The sequence below is a fragment of the Hesperophylax consimilis genome, chromosome 19 (genome assembly GCF_061612785.1).
Source record: "Hesperophylax consimilis isolate HC1 chromosome 19, BYU_Hcon_1.0, whole genome shotgun sequence".
In the NCBI taxonomy this organism is placed as follows: domain Eukaryota; kingdom Metazoa; phylum Arthropoda; class Insecta; order Trichoptera; family Limnephilidae; genus Hesperophylax; species Hesperophylax consimilis.
Genome location: NC_142854.1, coordinates 12,886,043 through 12,905,490, shown reverse-complemented (window position 1 = coordinate 12,905,490; position 19,448 = coordinate 12,886,043). Strand labels below are relative to the sequence as shown.

General features: G+C 34.8%; 1 pseudogene; it reads left to right on the top strand.

Annotated features, from left to right (window-relative positions):
* Positions 1 to 1,359: 1,359 nt before the first annotated feature.
* LOC149414828 (uncharacterized) lies at positions 1,360 to 2,649 on the top strand (annotated as a pseudogene).
* Positions 2,650 to 19,448: the final 16,799 nt, after the last annotated feature.

The window sequence follows — 19,448 nt, the reverse complement described above, 5'->3', positions numbered from 1 at the left end:
TCTCTCTCTTAAGATCACACCATAAAAAACTACAACGAGAATGTCACAATCAATACCTAATTAATGTTGAACACCAAATATCCTCTGATCCAAATATCTTTGGAATTATGTTAAATTAAACTCCAAATCACAGGGAGTGCCAAACACTGTATTCCTAAGGGATGAAAAAGCTGAGAACGGATCTGAGATTGTTAACTTATTCTCCAAATATTTCAGTTCTGTTTACACCAACGATGTTCAAACTTCTCAAAATATGCCAGACAACTACAACATTCATAATTTTTCCACTATTCATTGTATTGAAGTTGACGAACGTCTGGTGCAGACATATCTGGAAAATTTAAAACTAAATAAATGCGCAGGCCCAGATAAAATTCCCCCCTACTTCATCCTGAAATGCACAAGCAGTCTCTCTAAGCCGTTATCCATTATATTCAATCGTTCCTTAAAAGAGGGTGTGGTACCTAATACTTGGAAAACTGCCTTCATAACACCCATTTTCAAAACCGGGCAAAAATCTGACATTGAAAACTATCGTCCTATTTCAAAATTGTGTCACGGAATTCTTGCAAGAGTATATGGATCAACGTGTACAAGTAGACGCAATATATACGGATTATAGCAAAGGTTTTGACCTAGTGAATCACGACATATTATTACGCAAGCTTATGCAAATCGGAGTCCACGGTGATTCTTCTCAGATGGTTCTCATCTTATGTATCAAACCGTAGTCAAGTCGTAGATGTGGGGGAGGAGTCAAAGGGTCCACGGTTCAAGGCACGACTTTGTGCAAAATGATTTGAACAAACAGCAGGTATCGACTACACCGAAACCTTTGCACCAACTGTAAGGTATGATTCGATACGTTTATTATTATCCATGGCTGTCCAGTATAACCTTAAAATCATCCAACTTGACATCAAAACCGCATTCTTATACGGTGAGCTTGAAGAGACTATATTAATGACTCCACCTGAAGGTCTGCCTAGTGAAGGCAATATGGTATGTAAGCTCAACAAGTCTCTGTATGGCTTGAAGCAATCTCCCCGTTACTGGAATAAGAAGTTTGACTCGATTTTAAAGAAATTTGGTTTCGTCAACAGCAAAGCTGATCAATGTGTTTATTTTGGTCAAGTCAACAATAAGAAATGCTACCTTTGCCTGTATGTTGATGACGGCTTGTTATTTTCTAAAGATGAATCAATACTAAAATAAATAACTAATGACTTAAAAACTGTATTTGATGTAAAAATAGTGAATTCAGTGAGTAACTTTGTAGGCATGCAAATTGAGATACTCAGCAATGGTATATTCATACATCAAACTAAATATGTGGAACAGATATTGCACAAGTTTAACATGACTGATGCCAACCCCAACAGTGTTCCTGTGGACCCTCATGTAAAGTTACAAAAAGGAGATGGAGACCCAGAAAAGAACATTCCTTACAGAGAAGCTGGGGGTTCCCTCATGCACCTAGCTATAGTGAGTCGACCTGAAATTATGTATGCAGTGAGCCTAGTGAGTCGATTTTTAAATTGTTACAATAAAACACACTGGAATGCCGTGATGAAAATCTTCAAATATCTGAAAGATACAAAAGAGTACGGACTGTATTACTCATCCACATCACAGCCACCAGTAGTGACTGGTTATAGTGATGCTGACTATGCCAATGATCCTGATACATTTTCATCAAAAATGGAGCAGCTTTAACATGGTCTAGCCAAAGACAACAAACAGTTGCCCTGTCAACAGCAGAATTTATGGCAGCCTGTGCTGCAACCAAAGAAGCTATGTGGATTAAACAGTTGTTATGTGATATTGAGGAATATAAACAAGATACAATGTGCTTAAATTTAGACAATCAAAGTGCGATCAGTGTTATCAAAAATGTAAACTTCCATAAACGTTGTAAACATATCGACACACATATCGACAAGTACCACTTTGTTAAAGAAAAATATTATCAAAAAATTATTGATCTAAAATTTGTAAGTAGTGATAATCAATATGCAGATATACTTACCAAAGCATTGCCAAAGGATAAATTTCAATTTTTAAGATCTAAACTTGGAATGCACAATTAAAAACTCTACAAATAATATTATGTAAGAATATTTTGAAAGTTGTATAATATCTTGTTTCAAAGGGTAATTAATATCCAGTTATTTTTGTTTTTTTTAAATATTGGGGGAGTGATGGATTTAAATTTCCCGCCCTTTTGTAGTAACTCTAACTTGACCTTGTTGTAGGTAGAATATATGTACTCCTCTTCTCTTCTGTGACATTGCAAAGCGAGTGTATAACAAATGTACTTCTTATCAGAAAATAAAAGCAAATCATACAAAATAAGAGTTTATTTCTGTTTAAATCATTAGTTTTGTCTATTGTTTACACTCTGGCAATAACAGGAAGTGACTAAAATTGAAGATGGCGTCACTTCCCGGCCGGACACAGTGTAGCAGTTCTATCTAGCCCCGCTACAGAGCAATAACACCGGTCAGTTCCTGGCACTGATTTACGGCTGTTTTGCCATATGGCAACTAGGAGAGGAAACGGGAGACGGGCTTGCGTGACGACAACGCGGCCACTTCAGTATTCTGCGGGCTGCCGATTTGGGACGTTGTGACTACGGGAAGACACTAGCGAGCACGCGGGTTGACAAATTTTTACGAGCAACCATGACGCCGTAATTAGATATTCTACCTTGGTCATCCATCGCTCTATTTTATAAATTTAGCAACGCTGATTGCATTGCTTGGCGCCCTTTACGTTTAATCAGGTCAGTTAATTTAAATGTCACCACCTTATTGTCAACTTCTCAATGTAATCATAAATTCCACCGTTGCATTGCAATCCTTCGGATGATGCACACCCCTGAGATATTATATTAATGTTTGAAAGAGTTCTCATGTTTCTAAAGGTTGTAGGAATAAACATAATTTTGGAATCGTTTTACCCCTTTTATTCATACATACTTTGCAACCCGATATTGTCACCTGATGGCTTGACAATGGCGGCCCTCACACGGCAGCTTTAGAGATATTATTTGAAAATGATCTCATCTTTTGTAAGTATTCAATAATGGTTGAGTATTTTATGCTACAATGGCGACAACGTGGCTTATCTAGTCCATATTGTTCCGCTACAATGGCGCTCCAACGTGACCGTCCCGGTTGGTAATTAGTAAAAATTTTCGATCATGTTGGCATTGAGAGTTGACTTTTATTTTTGTGACATTATTATCTGGCTTGATTAATGGTTTATTTTATGTCGACTCGCGTGGTCTTCCTGGTTTGCAACTTCCCTGGCTCCTTCTTTTAAAATTTCTTTTAATTTTTTTTAAATTAAATTTATTTTTATCATATAATTAATTTTAAATATTAAATTCTTTGCCCGTGGGTACTCCGGGATTCGGATAGCGGATCTCGTTATTTGTTTCATATTGTTATTTGTGTCTTGTATTGTTTCACCTTGATAAAATTTTATTCAGATTGGTTCTCCGTCCACGGACGTGACTAATAGCTTCACTATGTTTCCTTTTGAGTTTCTAGGTATTCAGGTACACCTATTTCCGATGCGTTAGACGAGACGCAGTTTTATATTACACCGATGCTAAATGGGGAAAATTTTATTGGCGAGGGCCGCTCCATATTTTTGCCGCGCGCTACATTTTGCGGAATAATAATAATTATTGATGCGTATTGCAATCGTAAAGGCATTCGCTCCGTCGCACTGTGGTTTTACCAGTATGGGAGCATTGGAAACAATTCAAAATTTCAAATTACAGGGACCACTAAATTTTGTTGCTATATCTTGACGACACATCCTAGCGCATCTTTCCCCCCACCACCGAACTCGGCAAAATGTTTCGTCGCTGCGTACCACATCAGTAAAGATCGGCTTCCCGAGCAGGCAAGACGTTTGTGTGAAAGTGCAACATTTATAATACAATATATAGGGAGTGATAACTTTGTATAACGCTTGCTGGCATATTTTTTTCAACATGGATCCAATACCTTCAAGTATGTACTAAATACGGAATGTTTTTTTTTCATTTTCTAATGTGACAAATTTGCGATAAATTTTTTAAAAATATCTGGTGAAATTTGAAAAAAAATACGATAAATTCTTAAACAGTTACATATTTCCTAGAATTTCGTAAAAGTGCTGATACACTTTTGTAGCTATACTATTTTAGAATCATATTAAGAAAGAAAAAAATTGCTGTTTTTATGCCCCTTTTCGGTCCAGTAATTTTTCCATAATTTACTTACTATTAAATTTTTGTGCTTCATAAATATTATTTTTGTCACAGGTTCGGTTTCAAGGGATTTGTTCGTGAGACAAAAGGAGTTATTTGACATACTGATGAATTCAAAGTGCCAACAGATGGACAGACGATTTTTATATATGAAAAAAAAAACTTATAAACCTCACCAATTGCCCTAAAGAAGGGTTGGATAAACTCGGTAAAAAGATCGCGGGCTTCAAATTTCGCTTTAAAACAAGATGGATAATTGCTCGTCGAATTAAGGCTAAATTTGTGATGCAAAATAAAAAATGGCTTGAGACGCCTATCAGTTTTACATTATATGGGAAACAACATAGAAGCGGTCGCCCGGAAATACAATTTGAACAGAGTTCTGACCGATCCAAACGCTTAAAAACTAAAGATCTTCGGAAAAATTCACCTCTTTATCATTTGGCGTTTGCAACAAAAATGAATTTGAGAGCTTCTGGACAACCGGTTGCATCAAAATTATTATAAGACATCATTCGTTCACCTAGGCGTGCATCTAAGTACAGACAAGCGTACGAGGTATTCGAAGATACTCACTCTAGATGGATGTCTGGGGAGGAAGCCCTCTCAACCATGGTGGAAGCCAAGCTTACAAAGCACCAGTACAGTATCATAAGATCCAAAGATCCTGAAACGTTTCCACCATACAATATAGTACTTGAAGCAAAAAAAGCGTGCTATCCTAAAAAAGAAGACATAATAATCACTGCTACATCTGCAGAAGTAACTGTTCAAGCTCTTTTGAATCACACTTCTGAACGTGTGATCAATGTGCAAAAAGAAATCATTTGTGGTTTAAAAAGTAAACAATCAAACAATTTGCAATTGATTTCAAAGTGGGGCTTTGATGGCAGTTCAGGGCATAGTTCTTAAAAACAGATGTTCATTGGGACGCAAGCGGATGCGGATGATTCAAGCGTTTTTATATCTTCAATCGTACCCATACGTTTAGTATGCGGGAACTCTGACAATACAAACGTTGTGTGGCAGAATCCTCGCCCATCGTCCACCAGATATTGCCGCCCAATTAAGATAAACGTTGCCAAAGAGTCGACACAACTTGCGATTGCTGAAAAGAACAGAATAAGTGCACAAATAAAAAATCTTATGAGTTCACCCGTGGCACTTGATGGAAAAATTATAATGGTGTCGCATGAACTCATCTTAACAATGGTTGATGGGAAAATTTGTAACGCCTTGACAGATAAAGCTTCTACACAACGTTGCTACATTTGTGGTGCCAGTTCTAAAGAGTTTAATTCTATGGATAAAATGTTAACAAGACCACATAAACCTTCAACCTTAGAGTTTGGTTTGTCAGTGTTACACTGTTGGATTAGACTGTTCGAATGTCTTTTGCATGTGGGTTATAAACTTCCAATAAAAAATGGCAAGCCCGAAATCAAGACAAGGAAATTGTGGTGAAACATAAAGCTAATATACAAAAGGAATTCAAAAATCGAATGGGGTTAATAGTCGATCAGCCTAAGCCTGGTTTTGGAAATTCCAATGACGGCAATACAGCCAGGCGATTTTTCCGCAACGCAGATTTGGCATCAGAGATCACAGGCGTAGATAAAAAAATTATAGAAAGAATGCATGTCATTTTAGTAACAATATTAAGTGGTTACGATATTAATATTGACTATTTAAGGAAGTTTTCTCTTGATACTGCTAAGTATTTCGTTAAATTGTATCCGTGGTATTATATGCCCCCTACTGTGCATAAGTTATTAATCCACGGGCCAGACGTAATATCGAATGCATTGCTGCCGATTGGCCAATTATCAGAAGAGGCTCAGGAAGCTCGGAACAAAGATTTTAAAAAATATCGCGAAAACTATTCTCGAAAATGTTCTCGAGAGAAATGTAATGAGGATATTTTTAATTTAATGTTAGTAACATCTGACCCTGTCATAACTAGTTACAGAAAACTCCCAAAAAAACAGTTAAATCGTTTTCCTAAGGAAGTTTACGACTTAATAATTCCTCCGAATATTCATTCTTCAAGTATTTTTAACACCGATGATGATGATGATGATTGTTCATCGTCTGCATCAGAATTTTTAAAAAGAAAAATTAAACATTACTCGGCCTGTATTTTCCAAGGATGTGGACTTTTATATTTTTAATTTAATTTTATCATTTTAAATTTTATATTTTTGTTAATAAAATGCAGAAATCACAGTAAAACTTACTAAAACCGAATATTTTTATTTTTTTTACCCATACCAAAAAATAATATCACCTTTTATTTCCTGTAAATCCGTCCTGTGAATTGTTTCCAAGTTTTGGGGTATTTGGAACCACTGTGCGTCGCTAGGTAAGTGACATAATATGTTCGCTACTATTTTATTGTTTTCGTGACTCATCATTTTGCGCGCAAAATGCGTCGTAATTATATTCAGCTGATTCATTTCAGTTTTACTACTTTTATGCGAGGATTTGATCGTGTATTTTTTTTTTAAATTTGGTAAATTCAAAGTAATTTATATCATAACTGCTATGTGGAGTTTTTTTGATTTGGGAGATTTTTCCTTTTTTGTCATAATAATATGATTTGACGGAAGGTTTGTTGTAATTCCGTTTAAATCGCTTTGACTGACGGGTCATTGTGACCACAATGGAATTGCTGACGTGTTTCGACACTATTAATAAATTATTTTTTTGAAATATTCATTTTGGAAAGGGAATTTTCCTATCATTTATTAAATTTTGATTATTTATGTTGTGTTTTGATTACCATATCTTTAAGAGGATATATTGGAATTAATCACACGTAATTAATTAATTTGTATAATCTTTAAAAAAAATATTTTTTTTGAAAATCTCTCCAAATTAAATTCTGCTATTTCAAATTAATCAAATATTACAAACATAGTTAACCTCGTAATAATTTCACATAAATTTAAAAGTTACATTTTTCTTCTTTTGTGTCCAACTCTTTTGGAGGATTTATTTGGCACATTTGCTCGGTATTGGTATGAATTTTGTTACAAAATGTCACAAAATATTTAACTTCGTAATAACTTCATAAAAATTTTAATATTACATTTTTCGTCTATTGTTGTCCAACTCTTTTGGAGGATTTATTTGGCACATTTGCTCGAAATTTGTATATTAATTTTGTCACAAAATATTTAACTTCGTAATATTTTTTTAGAAATTTTAATGTTGCATTTTACCGTCCTAATAATAATAAATCAAAAAGTTATTATATTAATTTCACGAATTTTTTTTTTCTGATCAAAATTTAGTGTTAAGAATTTTGAGTGTTGATCAATCACATGGTTGACTGCAATGTTGTATTTCATTGTGTTGTCACGGGTTTTGTAATCCATCTTGTAATGAGGGATCATTGTATTCCAATCGCGACTGAAGTGCTACTTTATATTAATTTATTTTAACTGCGCAGTAGTAAATATTTCAATAAATTTCTGGTTTTATATTTTGAAGTGAATAATAATAAATTATGCACTTATATTTATTTTTGACATTCTTCTTGGAATTAGTTTTCATAAAATATTTTTGGAATTTTAATTTTATATTTATTTTTTTTTTAAATTCTTGTTTTTTAAATTTTCAATTTTTCAATTTTCTGTAGTGTTTGATTGGTGAGTTTTGTTCTCTATCTCACTTTGAGGATTTATTAGATCTCAATTCACGCCTTTTGAATATTATGGGACTTTGGAATTTTTATTTTGAATAAACATTAATTAATAAATGTTAATTTTTCTCAGGTAGTTAATTACAACTTCGTTTAAGAGGATCTCATGGTTACATGTTAGGTATCTTTTGTGGTTATATACCGCGCTTTTGTTTAAATTCTTCGTTTTATTTGGTAATAATTTTGCGAAATTATTTTGGTTTTGCATTAATTATAATATTACTACCGCCATCTTTGGTATTTCTGCGCTAACTTTTAACTTCGTGTTACTTTTCAACTTTTTGGGTTTGTGTTTTTGATGGATTTTTCTTGCAACTTTTCTTTATTGTTCTTATGAACATTTTAAATTCTATTTATTGAATTATTTTTTTTCAACGTTACAATCAACTGGTATTCAGAGCTCATTTTACATTTCCGAAACGGTTCAGTGGGCTCGGTTCATAAGAGTTCTTCTATCAAATATTCTTTCGCTACAAAAGAATGTTTTGTTCTGAATTCGACTACCATAATACGGGCGTGTGTCTAGTGTGGTAGTCGAAAAGCATGTAAAAACTGTACACATTAATATTTCATGAATAAAGGAAAAAAAAAAAAAAAAAATTCCTTTAATTTTTTTTTATCAAGGTTGAACACTATGTCCTATGTTGTGTTGTCGGTGAATGTACTTGTTATTGTTTGAACATTAAGAGGATTGGTTTCTCACATTTATGGTTGAGTCTGCATATATTGCGCTCAAGTATACCATAATTGGGTATTGTTATATTATAACACCCAGGTTACAAGCTTATAGCTTTAACTTTTATACCATGATAGCCCTTCAGCTTATAACAGATATTACATTTACCATGATAGCCCATTGGCTGATAACAGATACATTTTATGTGATTATTTTAGCGTATATGTTTACGTGTTTCATGGAGAGGCAGTCGATTTAAAATTTAATTTTAAATTAATGTGAATTGATTTTTTAATATACAAACATAATATATGAATTAATTAATTTTTAATATATAATGGACAGAGACATCTCTGATCAGTTTAGGATAGATTTTTCTCTGCAGGTGAATGATAAACAAATTACAGTCACCTTTTGCATTTGATCAGTGGATTCATCCAGGATTGTGTCATTTTGTCAAAAGAGGTCTATTTAAGACAAAAATGATTAAAATATATTTTTTGTCACAATAAATGTCCCAAATCATGGCAGTGCGTATTATTACAATCAATGGGCTGATTCATCTTATAATTAATAATTCTACTCTCTTGAGAGCTTGATCTTATAATCTCATAGTGCAAATGCAAAGTTATTGTGCTAATTGCTGCCTGCTGCCGAATTTTGGAAATCAAGGAGCCGAACTCAATTGCAAGTGTATTCTCTGGTAAGTCCTCTGTTCAAATGTATTTTTTGGTGGCTGGTTTAAGTTATTTTCTCCCTGCAGAGTGAATTTATTAATCAATCAATTTATTTTCATAGGGAAATAAAATATTCCCTGATGGTCTGTGTTATTTACACGCCAGATCATCATCCATTTCATGTTTATTTTTATTTGATTCCTTCCCTACTTTTTGAGCTCGGAAAAATAAGGAACGAGTCAAGTGGATTTAATATTTATTAAATATCAAATTATCATCATTATGATGCTATTAACATTGAATTGTTATTTTTTATATATAATTAATTGGGAATTATCTATTTATATTTAATTGTTATTTATATTTTGGTTGAATATTATTTTCAATTTGCTGCCATCTGTCGACAAGATGAGCATAACTTTTAAATAACAATTTTGGTGTGAATATTATCGTCATTTGCTGCCATCTGTTGACAAGATGAGCCGAACTTTTTAATAACAATTCTGATTTCGGTTTGAATAATTATCTTCAATTTGCTGCCATCTGTTGACAAGATGAGCGTAACCTTTTAAATACAAAGGCGTATTTTGTTTTGAATATTACCTTTTATTGTCTACAGGTACATTGTGATATGTTTGTATATTTCAATTGCAATTTTAATTTTTTCTTTTATGAAATTTGATTTTTACTTATTTATTATTATTCTATCTGTCATGATGACGTTTAATTAGTATGGGTTTTTTTTACCTTCTTATTTATTTTTATGATATTAGTTATAATTGTCAAAGTACAACTCTGTGATAACTTTTTTTTTACAACACAGTTTGTTAAAGTCTTTTAAAAATTTATACAACATAGTCTTGCTAAAGTTTTTTTAACATGTTTTAGTTAAATCTTAATCATTTAGTGTTCAGAACACAGTTTCTTTTGCTTCATGTATGTACACTATTTCTTTGATAAGGGCCTGCTAATTTTCTCAATAATCTTGAATTCGTTCAACGGTGACCAAGGGTTAGGCTTAGACTTCATCAATATCATCAAGAAAATTTCTTCATGCTGCGTTCAACTGAAGGCATCTGGACCACACTCTTCCTTCTTCTTCATCGTGGTGCATTCAACTGGATCTGGTGCATTCAACTGGATCATACTCTTCCGTCTTCATCTCCATGCTGCGTCCAACTGATGATACTTGGAGCATATTCTTCCTTCGTCATTTTCTGGCCCTTACACTGGACACGAACTTTCAACATCGTCTCCGCTTGCTGAACCATATCAATGCTGCCTTCCTCTGGGTTCAACCGTTCCAAACTATGATGGACTGGAGAGGATGGAATTTCACATTCTGAAGCCTCTTACTACCCGCCAATACCTCACCACTACACGTTTCTGCTGCTGGAGGGTGTACTCGACTTTGTCAGGAGGTGTCAGGGGAACCTCAGACTTATAGCCATAAGTCCTTTGGCTGAGGGGGCATTGTAGCAGTTCTATCTAGCCCCGCTACAGAGCAATAACACCGGTCAGTTCCTGGCACTGATTTACGGTTATGCCATATGGCAACTTCGAGAGGAAACGAGAGACGGGCTTGCGTGACGACAGCGCGGCCACTTCAGTATTCTGCGGGCTGCCGATTTGGGACGTTGTGACTACGGGAAGACACTAGCGAGCACGCGGGTTGACAAATTTTTACAAGCAACCATGACGCCGTAATTAGATATTCTACCTTGGTCATCCATCGCTCTATTTTATAAATTTAGCAAAGCTGATTGCATTGCTTGGCGCCCTTTACGTTTAATCAGGTCAGTTAATTTAAATGTCACCACCTTACTGTCAACTTCTCAATGTAATCATAAATTCCACCGCTGCATTGCAATCCTTCGGATGATGCACACACCTGAGATATTATACTAATGTTTGATAGAGTTCTCATGTTTCTAAAAGTTGTAGGAATGAATATAATTTTGGAATCGTTTTACCCCTTTTATTCATACATACTTTGCAATCCCGATATTTTCACATGATATGCTACAATGGCGACAGCGTGGCTTATCTAGTCCATATTGTTTCCGCCACAGATGGACCGCGAGCCTCAAGCCACAGCACACTGAGTAGATGCAGAAGGTCCTCAGCCGAGCGAAGCCTCAAGATAAGGCCATTCGAATTCAAATTTAGTACATTTATCGTATTTTCTAATTTAAATTTTTCATCTTCATTTAAATATTTCTCTTTTGAATATTTTCCCTTCAAATATTTTACTTTAAAGTTCTTTCTTCCAATTTGTCCTCTGCACCTACTATGTATTTCTCTTCCGATCTTCATTCACCCTGTACTCCCCCTTCTCCTTATAGATCTACACACTTTTACCTTACAATTCAAATCTAAAAAAAAGTACGAGTTTTACAGAATATATTAAAATCAGTCTGACTTACCGGAAACAACTATGTATTTTTTTTTCAGTTTCAGTGCCGGCAACCCGGGCGTTTATTTAATTTCATGGTTGTTTACATTGTTTTCTTTTCTTTTACCTTTATTCAATTATTATTATTAAAAAAATCCACCATAAATATGACTATTTTAGCCTAAAAACTAAAAAATGAGCAATGGAACAATGTGTTAGATAGTGATGATACTGAAACCTGCTCAAACAACTTTGAAAATATATTGTAACAGCAAATAAAAAATTCGACTATTGAAACTACAGTTCAAATAAAATCAAAACTTAGATGTTTAAAACCTTGGATAACCCAAAGACTTGTAATATCTATCAGAAAAACTGTATAAAGCAACATTAAAAAATCCCCTCGATGAAAAAACATACATTTTTTACAAAAAAATTAAAAATAAACTAACAACCTGTATTGAAAAAAGTAAAGAGGTCTATATCAAAAAGAAAATACTATCTGAAGACAATAACAATAAACAAATATGGAAAACAGTTAATTTAGCCATGGAAAATACTATAAAAACCCAAAACATGAAGTACATTTAACATGAAAACAAAATCATAGATGCTAACTCCACTCCCCGAAAGTACCGGAGAACTCTGAGAAATGCCTTCTGGTCTCAGGTTTGAGGAAAGGAAAATCCTGATCTATTTCCTTCTCGTGGTGGGGAGTGAGCAACGACCTCGTGTCGGCAAATATAGACAGGGACCGAGCGTTGGCCGGAATAAGCTGAACACCAACTTTCGCCCTACCAGGCGTCTGTTGTCTAGGGCACTCTCTCGTCCTGGAGAAGTAAAAAATCTCCAAAGGCGGAAGAACCTTCGAGGTCAACGGCATAGGATGTGGAAAGAAACGGGAAACTACCACATTAAAGGTCCAAGTGGCATCCCAAGAACCAGCAAAACATGAATACCCAATCTCAAGTAAAATTCTCCGGAGGTAAAATAGTCCCCCGTTCGGATCTCCGGGTGGGGACTGCTCGAGATGCTAGAAACACAAAGTCAATAGCGAAACCAAAATCAAATACAAAGAACCAAATAGCGAGATGGGCAACGTGGAATGTCCGCACATTACTGCAAAACAGCAAACTGGATAATCTGAAAGCTGAGATGCAAAACGTAAATTTGAATGCCCTAGGTATAGCAGAGATGGGATGGCCCAATTATGGAGACTTCTGGAGTGGCGACTACAGAATCATCCACACAGGATGCATAAAGGATAAACCTGGCCAAGGAGGAGCAGGCGTTGTGATGTGCAAGGAGTGGGGACGACGGGTTAAGGGATACGTGCAATATAGCGGAAGAATTATTCTAGTCAAAATAGAAACAAAGCCTGTAGACACTGTAATTATCCAAGTATATATGCCAACATCTAGTCATAGCGAAGAAGAAGTAGAGGAGGTATACAGTTCGCTAGATAAACTTTTATCAGAGATAAAAGCAGGTGAAAATCTGACTCTCCTAGGAGATTGGAATGCTGTTGTAGGAGAAGAACGTAAAGGAACTTGCATTGGACCCTTTGGGCTGGGTGCAAGAAACGACAGAGGAAACAGACAGAATTCTGCGAAAAACACAAATTAGTGATAGCAAACACTTGTTTCCAATACCACCCAAGACAGCGATACACCTGGAAATCCCCTGGAGACAGACAAATACTGCAAATAGACAATATAATGGTTAGACATAGATTTAAAAACCAAATAAAAGACTGTAGAAGCTATTCCCAGATATAGATAGTGACCATATTATGGTAATGGCCAAAAGTCTTCTAAAACTGAAAAAAAAGAGAAATAATTTCAAATAGGATACAAAATTATTAAAGATAAAAGAGATCAGTGACAGTTTTAGGGAAAAGACGCAAGAGTGCAACTTAATGGAAGAGGAGAACGTGAATGAGATCTGGAAAGTGATAAAGACGAAGATTATAACTACGGCAGAGGAAACTATAGGCAAGGAAAAACCCCAAGCAAGGAAGGAATGGATAACCGATGAGATCCTAAATATGATAAAAGATAGAAGAGAGCTCAAAAATGATAAAAGAGCTGAATCACAAAAGGAATATAAAGTGCTGAGAAACAAAATAAATAGAGAGTCAAGAATAGCCAAAGAAACATTCTACCAGAATAAATGCGATGAGATAAACGACGACCTCAAGAGAGGAAATGTAGAAAGAGCTCACGCTGCGGTGAAAGACTTCTTTGGGATGAGAGTTGGAAAGGGTAATGCAATAGAAGGAGAAGACGGTTAAATACTCTTCGAAAATGACCAAATAGGAGAAAGGTGGAAAAGATATCTCGAAATGCTATACAATGGAAAGGGAAATTGTGACAACGAAACATTGATAGAAAGAGAAAATGGGGTAGACGCAGATGATTTGGGAGATCCAATCACTAGAGAAGAGTTTGACCTCGCACTGAAAAATCTCAAAAACGGGAAAGCACCCGGAATCGATGACGTTCCGGCTGAACTAATTAAGCCAGCAGGAAAAGGAACCACAGATGATATTAGCCTAAAAGTTTGCTTTTGAAATACTCGTATAGTTGATGGTTTATTCCAAAAACACTTATTTGATGTATTCATTCAAGCCATAAAGTAAGGTAAATTAATCAGTATTTCATATTAAAGGAATATAATTATGTACCTGCTTTAATTAAGTAACTGAATGCATTATTTGTTCATATGAAGCAATTACTTGGTGACGTGACATTATAATTTAAAATAAAACAATGACTTGGTAAACACCATTTTTATTTATATACTTAATGCCAACTGGGTTTCGCTACAACCGTAGCTTCTTCAGGGCAGTAGAATACCCTGTACAATATAAAGCTAACTAACCATCAAGCCGTTACCCCTCAGGGGTAGGCAGAGAGCACGGACCGCCAAACAACTCGGTCTTGGCACACATTCCTTGCCTCGTTCACATTCATACAATGTCTCATACATGCTCTTCTATTATTCTGACTCTTGACATGGCCTGACTCAAGTATCTGATTCACTTGGTCGTGCCATGTATTTCTTAAAGCTATAGTATATAAAGCTGTAGATATTATAAATACTGATTTTATTTTATAGGTCCGTCTTCCAGTTTTCCTCTCCAAGACTTACAGACGATAGTTCCAGATTATTCAAGTGATTTTAGCAACAGTGATATGGATGTAAGCTATAAACCCCCCAGTTCCAGTAATTCCAGCTACGATGGACCCAGTCCCTTCAACAATGCACTCCTTGGTGAAGCAACTACTGAAACTGAAGACACGCACCCTGGAAACCGAGGAAAATCTCTTTATTTATTAAGGAAAGAGATTAAATAAAAACGTAATCGAGGTCTAAAATACAAATCTAAAACTGGGAAATTGGTCAAGGGTCGAGAAACGGAACGCTTAAGTGCTTGCCGTAAAAAATGCATGGATAAAGTGTCTTTTGAATATCAAAGTATATTATTTAATGAATACTGGGCACTAGGAACCTTCGACAAAAGAATGACATTTATCTCATCCCTCATCACCGATGAGCCCAAGAAAACTATGCGGGTTAGAAATGTACCACCGAAGAAGAGGGAAATTAATCATAAATATCATATACGAGTTAAGGGTGCCATTATCGAAATGTGCAAAGGTAGCTTTAAAAAGATTTTTTGTGAAACAAACAAATTCATATGTACCGTCATTAAAAAGAGATGTACATCTGTTTCTGGGCTCCCGGTTTCTGACAAACGGGGAAGCAGTGTGCCTTCTACCAAGATATCGGATGACCGCATTCATCAAATTAAAAATCACATAAGAGAGTATTCTGCCTACGAGTCACATTACTCTAGAAGGGATACCTCTAAGAAGTATTTGCCCATTGGACTCACTTTAATCAAAATGTATTTTATGTATAAGGAAAAAGTAGAGGATCCGGTTTCCAGATCAATGTTCTCAAATGTGTTTCGTACAATGGGCTTATCATTTAAAAAAACCTTCTCTGGATACATGCAGTACATGCGATTCGTATTCGATTCAGATGAAACTTGTACAAACAAGAACCTGATTTATCAGTACTGAAGGCCAAATACGAAGCCCACAAGCAGGAAGCAGATTATGCATATTCTGCCAAGGCAAAAAATAAAGAAGAGTCGTCAGAGAGCAGAAGGACCTATTGCTTTGATTTGCATCAGTGCCTCCCAACTCTCCTGCTACGTTCAAACATTGCCTTTTATAAACGTTCCTTGTGGACGTTTAATTTAACCATTTACGACTGCTTCTCAAATGAAACAACGTGTTACATGTGGCATGAATGTGAAGGTGGTAGAGGGGCTAATCAAATAGCGTCATGTTTGTATGATTTCATTCTTGCGATTCCACCACAAATAAATGAATTAACATTTTATTCAGATACCTGTGGTGGGCAAAATACAAACAGCCATGTTGTTGCAATGTTTTCATATGCTCTTCAAGCAAGACCAAACATAATCATACATCATAAATTTTTAGTCCCAGGCCACACTCACATGGAATGTGATTCCATTCATGCTATAATTGAGAGTAAAAAAAAACAACCGACATGAATATTCATTTACCAAGAGATTGGTACAATCTTGTAAGAACTGCTGGAAAAAAGAAAGCGTTTACAGTAAAAATCATGACACATGAACATTTTTTAAACTTTGCTAAGCTATACAAGCGTTCATTGCAGCTGATACAAACTGATGATGAGGGTAATCGATTTTTATTCCACGATATAACATGGTTCATGTATAAAAACACAACCCCAGGAACTACGAGGCGTATCCAGAAAGTAAGTGTACTGAATTTTTGTAGGTTACAAATCTTTTTATAGAAACAAAAAAATTACATGATTACCGTAGTACATATGTAAGCTATTTTTAGACATAGTCGCCATTCCTCTCAATGCAGGTGGTGAAGCGGGGTATCAATTTTTGATGCCTTCCTCGAAGAAGTTTCCCGCCAACCCGTCCGTCCACTTCTCCACCTCCTCCTTTACCTCCTCGTCGGTTGAAAACCTTTTTCCACCCATGTACAGCTTCAGGGAGGTAAAGAGATAATAATCTGAAGGTGCTAGGTTAAGGGAATGCGCGGGGTGGTTCAGGATATCCCATTTAAACGAAGCAAGCAGTTCCTTCGTGGCGTTGGCCGTGTGTGGTCTGGCATTGTCGTGCAGCAGGCTGACTCCCTTTGTCAGCATGCCTCTCCTCTTGTTATGAATCGCCTTCCGCAATTTTTTTAGGGTCTCACAGTATCTTGCAAAGTTGATGGTCTCCACTTGAGGCAGATATTCAATCAAAATTATCCCTTGACAGTCCCAAAACACGGATGCCACGATTTTCTTGGCTGAAATTGTGGTTTTGAACGTTTTGGTGGAGGGTGAAGAGGTGAGAACCGTTTTTAAAATCGCGATACCACTTGTACACACTCGTACAATTCATAGCTTTATCACCATATGCAGTTTTAACCTCATTATAAACCTCAAATGGAGGTTTTTCCTTCCAAACGAGATAACGGATGACGCCGCGTATTTCGCATTTGGCGGGAGATTGGATTGACATTTTTCACGAAACGTGTTGTCGCGTTGACACTTCTCAACGTACTGACCTTAAACAGGTCTCGTTGCGGAGGGGAAGAGTCAGGCTACACGTAAGTGTAGCCAACATATCGAAAATAAAATTCATTCGGTCGTGAGAGCCTCAGTACACTTACTTTCTGGATATGCCTCGTATAATAATAATAATAATAATAATAGAAAATAAATTTGGTAATTAAATATACCTTGATTGACTGCCGTAATGTAGTACCATATTATGAATACGAACCAAATTCATTTTTAGAAAACGAATTTTATAAAATATATTATGATAAAACTATACTAACAGACCGAGCGATTAGTCATAATAGACCCGATATAGTTTTACATGACAAAATTAAAAAAATAACTTATATCATTGATGTCGCTATTCCAAATTCCTGTAATATTCAAAAATCTGTTAGTGAAAAAATAAGAAAATACACAGATTTAGGATATGAAATAAAAATAATTTGGCATTCTCAGACTATAAAAATATTACCATTCGTTATTTCGGCTACTGGCATTATACCTAGCTCTCTAATTAAAAATTTAGGCGTATTAGATCTATCAAAAAATTTATATATAAAGATGCAAAAGTCATTTTGAATACATGTAGGATAACAAAAGATTTTTTAAATATTTATGTTGAGGGATCAGTAGGATTTATAGGCCCTGTTAGAAGTTCTACCGAGCCGAACCCTCTGATATGAAAATATCTGGAGTCGGTGAATTATTTTCCCATTTGATCTCTGGTGAGTTGACGTGTTGTTCTTGTATTGTTTTGTATTTATTTTGCTTATATAATGCACTTACATAATGTTGATTGACTAGATGATCATTTGTGGAAAAGTGTGTGGAAGGGTTAAGTTTTTCCTTTGGGGAAGATTTAACCCGGACAACAAAATCGGAAGTTTAAAAAATAATAATAAGTGTTTTATTATCTTTTTTTTGTATAACAAATAGATATAATGATATCCTCACTGGGATCTCCCGTGCTGAGGATTTCATTCACATATTATGTATAATTTAATTATAAGAAAATTAATATTGCATCAAAGTTACAAATAAATTTAATTATGAACAAATATTATGCAATATAATTTATTTTTTTTAATAATTTTAAAATAAATAAGATGTTTTTTGACTATAACTAAAACTATACATTTTAAAAGGACTTTGCATATTGAAGACCCATTTAAAACTATTTCTTTTAAACGTAGGGGTAATGCAACCACCATTTTGAGCCCTGGAAAATGCTACAGTGGTCTTATTCCAATAAGCAAGGAAAAGAAAAAGGACATTCTAAGTGTTTTTCATTTAGTGGATCCTGATTGCCATGATTTTTATAAAAAATTACCAGATGCTAGAAACGTTCCGAATGTTGATCCAGACGGATATGAAGATGCCGGTGAATCCCCCAAATTATACCAATTAGAAATCTGTTGTATGTTTTGTTTATATTGGATGAGTATTACATGTCATTATAACAGGATACTTTTTTTTACTTTGCAATATCATTGTTTATTTATGTTAAAAATGTCGTTTTTTAACTAAATAAAATTATTCCAATACAAATTTCTGTGTCAATGATCATAAGTGCATCCTTCTCAAATAAATAAATGATTTTTCCTTTATTAAGTTGAAAAATAACAGAAAAAAATAAGAAACATTTAAGACATAACTCATGATTTATTCAAAATTAGCTCCAAACGTAACACGGAAAAGAGGGATGAGTCACGTAAAATTGTTAAAAATAGATTTTTTCCAAATTTTCAAATACTCTTCTGTAGAATAAATATTTTCATTAATTATTGCATAAAAATATATTCCTAATTACAATTCTCAGATCTGGCAAAAAATCGAGAATACAAAATTGGTTCCCCTGTAAAATTGACTATTATTGACTCGTCTCCCTTTTCCAAAACACCACAGATTTGTACGTAACCAATATAATGTACTCAACGTTAAAGAGAAAAATCAAATTAATACATTAAATATTTAATTTAAAGACGAAAATAAATATTATAACATTATAGCTATTTATTGTACAAATACATCAATAGTGCCAAAAATTATAGATGAATTAAAAACAATTTTATAAAGTTTTACTAATAAAA